This window comes from Antechinus flavipes, chromosome 5 (genome assembly GCF_016432865.1).
Source record: "Antechinus flavipes isolate AdamAnt ecotype Samford, QLD, Australia chromosome 5, AdamAnt_v2, whole genome shotgun sequence".
Classification (NCBI taxonomy): Eukaryota; Metazoa; Chordata; class Mammalia; order Dasyuromorphia; family Dasyuridae; genus Antechinus; species Antechinus flavipes.
The window spans coordinates 183,422,183-183,429,029 of NC_067402.1; the positions used below are offsets into that span (position 1 = coordinate 183,422,183).

Here is a 6,847-nt window from a genome sequence, read left to right on the forward strand (position 1 = left end):
TAGCTACAGCCAGTGAAAGAACTATGGGAAATGACTGTGGACCACAACATAGCATTTCCACTCCTTCTATTTTTGTCTGCTTGCATTTTTGTTTTCCTTCTCAGGTTATTTTTATCTTATTTCCAAATCTGATTTTTCTTGTGCACCAAGATAACTGTATAAATATGTACACATATATTGGGTTTAACATATACTGTAATGCCGGAGAAACTGAGGCAGGAGAGAGATTAGAGAGTTTTTAATATTTTATTAATGGGAGAGTAAGATTGACTGGACAGGACTCTCATCTCAAATTATCCAGTCAGACAGAGATAAAGATATACTGGGACCAAAGAATCCATGTTGGTCTTAGGGTTAGAGGAGTCCAGCATCCAGCATACAGCCAGCCGCCATTCTCCAGCCCTGAATGGGAGAATCTCTAACCTTTATATACCTTTGGAGACAAAGAAGAGGGAAAGAGTGGGAAAGCCCCTATCAAAGCCATAAACCAAAAAATCCAGAGACAGGATGTCTAAATACCCAGAGATATCTTGGAATATTTTAGAGGGATGTTGTAAATTCTTGAGGACAGAAGATAATCAGGAGGTCTACTCTCTTGTTTATCTTGCTTGGGCTAACAATTTATAACCTTAGAGTAATTGGTCCAATTCATGGACCAGAGGGAGATTTACAGCTTAGGGGAATAATTAGGGACTGAGACAAGGGAAACTTGTACAAGGAAACTGAGTCAGGACAGTTAAAGAGAACTGTGGCATAACAATACTTTAACATATTTAACATGTATTAATCTACTTGCCATCTATGGGAGGGGGTGGAGGGAAGGAGGGGAAAAGTTAGAATAGAAGGTTTTGCAAGAATCAATGCTGAAAAATTACCCATGCATATGTCTTGTAAATAAAAAGCTATAAAATAAAAAAATTTAAAAAAAAGCATAAATGAAACAATTAAAAAAAAAAGAATATAAGTCATTCCCCAACTGATAAACTGTCAGAGGATATGAACAGGCAGTTTTCAGATGAATAAATCAATACTATCTATAATCATATAAAAATGCTGTGAATCACTATTTATTAGAAAAATGCAAATATAAACAACTCTAAGGTGTCACTTCACATCTATCAGATGGTTGAAGATGACAAAAAGGAAAATGATAAAGTTGGAGGGGATATGGAATTTTGAACATCTATTCTGGAAAATAATTTGGAACTAGATCCAAAGGGCAATCACACGGCAACTCCTTTGGTCCAGCAATGGCACTACTAGGATGTAATTCCAAAAAGATTTTTAAAAGGGGGTGGGAAGAACTTGTTTTTTTACAAAAATATTTATAACAATCCTTTTTGCAGAATTCAAAATTGTGGGGATATCCATTAATCAGGGATTGATTAAACAGATTGTGATATGTGATTGTATTGAAATACTATTTTCCTATAAGAAATGATGAGCATACTGATTTCAGAAAAAGCTTTAAAACTTACTTGAACTGATGCAAAGTATAGTGAATAAAATTGGGAGAACACTGTACACAGCAGCAATAATATTGTATGATGATAAAGTGTGAATGATTTAGTTTTTCTGAGCAATGCAATAATCCAAGATAATTCCCCACAATTCATGCTGAAAAATACTATTCACCTCCAGAGAAAGAACTGGTAGAGTTTGAAGGCAGAGCAAAACATACGTTTTTTGTATGTTTGTGTTTTCTTTCAAACATTGCACATGTATATATATTATACAATTGCTTAACATATCAGGGAGGGATGGAGAGAACTTGGAAATTTAAAATTTTAAAAAAATTTAAATATTTTAAATTAAATTTTAAATATATGGTAAGAATTCTTTTTGCATGTAATTGGGAAAATAAAAATATTAAAAAGAAATAAAAATATTCACTAGGGAAACCGATCTGTCATTTTCTTTTCCTGTTTTTACTCTCCCTGGCATTAAGATATTGAGACCATATTTGTGTCATAGAAGGAATTTGGTAGGATTCTTTCTTTGCTTTTATTTTTTTAAACAGTTTATGTAATATTGGAATTAAATGTTCATTAAGTGTTTAGTAGACTCCACTTGTAAATTCTTCTGGTTCTGGGCTTTTTTTTCTTAGTATGTTGACTACATTCTTGAAAGATATAACCTACCAGTCCTTCATATTCTCTGCCCCTTTGGGTAGCTAAATCACTCAAATAAAATTTCTGCCTCCGTTTTTTCATCTGCAAAAAAATGTAATAGAATTAATTTCCTCCCAAGCTTATTATGAGTGTTAACAAGGAAATATATAAGCACTTTGCAAATATTCCAGGATTATCTAATGACAGTCATTCTTGTTATCCCACAAATTTTCAAAGTACTCATCCAGCTGCTTTGCCATTATCTATCATTTAAAGCTTAGAATTTTTTTTCTGCCATAGTCTAAGTCTTTGGGTAAGATCAAGCATATACCCCAATTATGTTAGAACCACATAAGACTTAATATTGTCCAAAGAAGGTAAGTTAATCAAAGTAAAATTAAGTTAGTTAAATTAGGTTAATTTTCTTGGAGATGGAAAATTTTATCAATAAAAGTTTTATTAATCCCTAGGTAATCTAGATCTGTGTAATCTCACACACATTTTCCAAGAAAGAGGATGTTAACTAAAGGCGTTGAAAATAAGGAGAATCTCCCAAAGTTGAAGACAACTTTTGTGGTAGTACTGTTACTATGACATACAAATGCAGCTTACCTAGTCTTTGCAAAGACAGACACATGATCATAAAGAGCAGCAGCAACAGCAGCATTATCATCTGCAGCTGCATATTGAATGTCTGGAAGCCTATGTCTCATAGATTTCTTAAATTCTACAGGTCCAAAACTGAACTCATTTTCTTTCCCCCAAAGTCATCTTCACTTTGTAGTCACCCAAACTTCAAATTCCATTTTCTATCCTTATTCTTATCCACCACTGCCAATCTGTTGCAAAGCAATATCAATTTTACCTTTACAACAATTATTTTATCTTTTCCAACACTACCTTCACCCTACTGCAGTGCAGGCCTTTTTCACTTCATGGCTGAATTATTGCAATGACCTTCTCCTTGATCTCCTTGTCTCAATTCTATCTAGTCCATCCTCCATTCAGCTGTCAAATTGATTCCTAAAATACAAGTCTAACTATATATCTCTCTCCAATAAACTCCAATGAATATTACCTCCAGGATGAAATACAAAAGTATCTGTTTAGCTTTCAAAGCCATTCTTAATTTGGTTCATTCCTACCTTTCCAGTCTTCTTATATTTTACTCCCTGCTACAGCTACTACACTGTAGTAACATAACTAGTCCTTTGCTGTTCCTCAAACAAGACACTTTATCTCTTGACTCCAGGCATTTATATTTGTTAATCCCATGCCTGGAATGCTCTCCCTCCTAGTTTCCTTCATGTTTTACCTGAAATCCCACCTTTTGCATAAAACTCTTCCTGGTCCCCTTTTATGCCAATGCTTAAACTCCAGTTTTCCTGTATATAGTGTGACATAGCTGTTTTCATGTTTTCTCCCCCATTAAATTATTAATTCCTTGAGAGAAGGGACAATTTTTGCCTTTCTTTGTATCCCTAACATACTGCCTGGCACAAGTAAAAGATCAATAAATACTTATTGACTTGATGTCGTCATATAATTACTGGGCTAATTAAAGAAAAATTCAAAATCTATTTTAAAAGAAAGTACAGATAAGAAAGACTAAAATTGTCTACCTTCCAGTTGTATGAGGCTCTCCTCAACTGACTTTGGAAGAATCATGTCATTACGGTACCTAATGTCAAGACTGCCTCAGACACTGTGGCACCGTGTGCCAGGAGCAAAGCACCCCCTCACAGTTTTAACTGATCATAAGCATTTGGGTTACTTCAAGATGGCCCAGATTTTATCAGTTTGCAATTCCTAAAGAATATTGTTTCCATGGGGTTTTTACATGAAATATTTTTGGAATGAAAACCAGCCTGACCACATCCTATCATGAAGTTTGGAATCTGAAAAAACAAAAGTCAAATGATATTCAATCCTGATCTTTAAATAAAGTGATAGTAAAACTATGGAAAGACTCTGTCCGTGGTATTTCCCAAGGGTTAATCCTAATGCCATTGTACTACAGCGATGAGGTCTTGTAGTCTTATGATGACATTCTCTTAGTAAATCATGTAGGAAAGTCAGAATTTAATTCTTCAGCACAATCTATCACCTGACTAGACATATTACTTTGTATAAAACTATCACTGATCCAAGGTGTCCCGAAGTCTTTAGCAGAAGCCATAAAGATTTAAACAGATATTAATAGTGGACCCAATCATTCTTTACTAAGAGCATTAATTGGATGAGGCATGAATTTAACAGCTTTACTTTTCCATAGATAAACCCTGTCACCCTTGGAGCTATAGACCATTTCTAAAGAATGTGCTGTGAGATCCCATACTCCAAACTTCTATCCATAACTGCTATCCAGACTATATGGTAGGAAGGAAATTATCTCCTGGCATGGGCTTCTATGTATATTATTTCTGATAGAACTTTACAAATCAGCAACAAGGTATGAAAAGCCAGCAAAGTGAGGGGCTTGCAGAATGAGACCTCAAAGTTCATTGGGACCAACTTAGATTTAAAAGAAAGCTCTCTATAAGTTGCACAATGAGTTGTCATCTAGCTTTTGCTGGAAAACCTAAGTCAGAGGAACCCACCACCTCCTGAGAGAGCTCATTCCATTTTTAAACATTTCCCATGTGTCCAATTAATATTGTCTCTTTAATTCATCAATGCATTATTCCTCCTTCTGCCTTCTGGGGCCAGGGAAGGGTCTGATCTCTTTTTTATATGAAGACAACATATCCAGTGAGTCTCATCTCCTCCAGATTAAATAACCCCAGCTTCTTGAACTGATTCTTATGGGTTGATCTTAAGAGTCTTCAGCATCTTATTTGCGGCCTCTAGATGTAATCCTATTTTCTCCCATCCCTTCCAGGATTTTGTTTCAGAGATAGTCAATCTTAATCCCCCTTTCAAAATACTGTTGTTTCCTTTTCATTTCCTTTATTACTCTTCATTTTTCCCCTAAGATGCTGTAAAATCTATTCATTGGAGGCAACAACATACAGTGGTCAGTATTCTATAACTATACCAGAAAACTTGATTCTATTCTCCTCAATGCACCTTTTTAATGAAACCATTCTTCTTTTGAATCTATCTATAAACCATTTTTTCTTAATGTCTCAGAGCCATGATTTCTCTGACATTACCTATTGGAATTTAATACCCAATCATTCTTTACTAAGAGCATAAGTAATCCTGTGCTATTCTGACATCAGGAATTTGATGGAATTTTTTTTCCTGTTACCTACAAGACTTGATCTTTGATATTTTGTCAATTATAAAGCCATGATGTTTCTTGGTTATTTTAGTTTGAAATTTCTTTGTATTGGTGTCATCTAGATTTTCTCCTGCTGAAACTTTGCATCTGTTTTAACTAATCCTAGATAGATTTTTTTTTTAGTATTGTATTTAAATTTTCTTTTTTCTTTCTTTCTTTCTTCTTCTTCTTCTTTTTTTTTTTAAATATATTTGTTTTCCTGGAAGACTGGAAGATTTTGTCTGGAAAATAATCCTTAGATTATTTCACTGCATCCTATCTTTAAATTCATCCTTCCTATTTTGTGAAACTTATGTACTCTTCAAATGTTTTTGAGGGTTTTTTTTAAATTATTTTGGGTTTTTTTACAAAAAAAATATTTTTTATTTTGTTTTGTTTTATTTTTATTTTATTTTTTTCATTTTGCTTGTCAATTCTGCCACCCAGATACCCATCCAACCCTGGGAAGCTATATTTATAGAAAACATCTCTTGTTCTAAGTTCTCTCTCACTTCTGGTTAGAATTGATGATTTCTTTCTTAAGAAATTTAATTTCTTGGGGCAGCTGGGTGGTGCAGTGGATAGAGCACCAGCCCTAAAGTCAGGAGGACCTGAGATCAAATGTGATCTCAGACACTTAACACTTCCTAGCTGTGTGACCCTGGGAAAGTCACTTAACTCCAATTGCCTCAGCAAAAGAACAACAACAAACAACAAAAAAAAAGAAATTTAGTTTATTTCATTCTTATTTCCTTAAAGCCATTTTAAGTTAAATGAAAAAAAAATACTCTGTCACTATTGATTAGAAAAGTAAGAATTAAAACAACTCTGAGGTATCATCTCACCCCTATCAGATTGGCTAAGACGACAGTAAAAGAAAATGATAAATCTTGGAGGGGGTGTAGGAAAACTGGAACACTAATGCATTGTTGGTGGAGTTGTGAAATTATCCAGCCATTCTGGAGAGCAATTTGGAACTATGAGCAAAGGACTATAAAACTATAACATATCATTTGATCCAGCAGTGCCACTACTAGATCTGTATCCCAAAGAGATCATAAAAGAGGGAAAAGGACCCATATGTACAAAAATGTATTAACTCTTTTTTTTGGTGTCAAGGAATTCAAAATTGAATGGATGCCATCAATTGAAGGATGCTAAATAAGTTGTATATGAATGTAAGGGAATATTGTTATTGTATAAGAAATAATGAACAGATAAATTTCAGAAAAATGCTGGAAATATTTGCATGAATTGATGCTGTATAAGTGAGCAGAACCAAGAGAATATTGTACATAGTGACAGCAAGATTATGTGATGATAAATTATGATAGACTTAGCTCTTCTCAGCAATATAGTGATACAAAATGATTCCAATAGACTGGGGATAGCAAATGCATTTGCATTCAGAGAAAGTATCATAAAGACTTGAATGCAAATCAAAGCATGCTATTTTCACTTTTTTGGAGGG

At 34.1% G+C, this 6,847-nt stretch overlaps 1 long non-coding RNA gene across 1 annotated transcript; it reads right to left on the reverse strand.

Moving 5' to 3' along the window:
* Nucleotides 1–227: 227 nt before the first annotated feature.
* Nucleotides 228–3,843, reverse strand: LOC127564016 (uncharacterized). Its single transcript, XR_007954169.1, has 3 exons — nucleotides 3,734–3,843; nucleotides 2,142–2,213; nucleotides 228–433 (listed from the first exon to the last, which is right to left on the reverse strand). It is a non-coding gene; the product is annotated as an uncharacterized LOC127564016 (long non-coding RNA).
* Nucleotides 3,844–6,847: the final 3,004 nt, after the last annotated feature.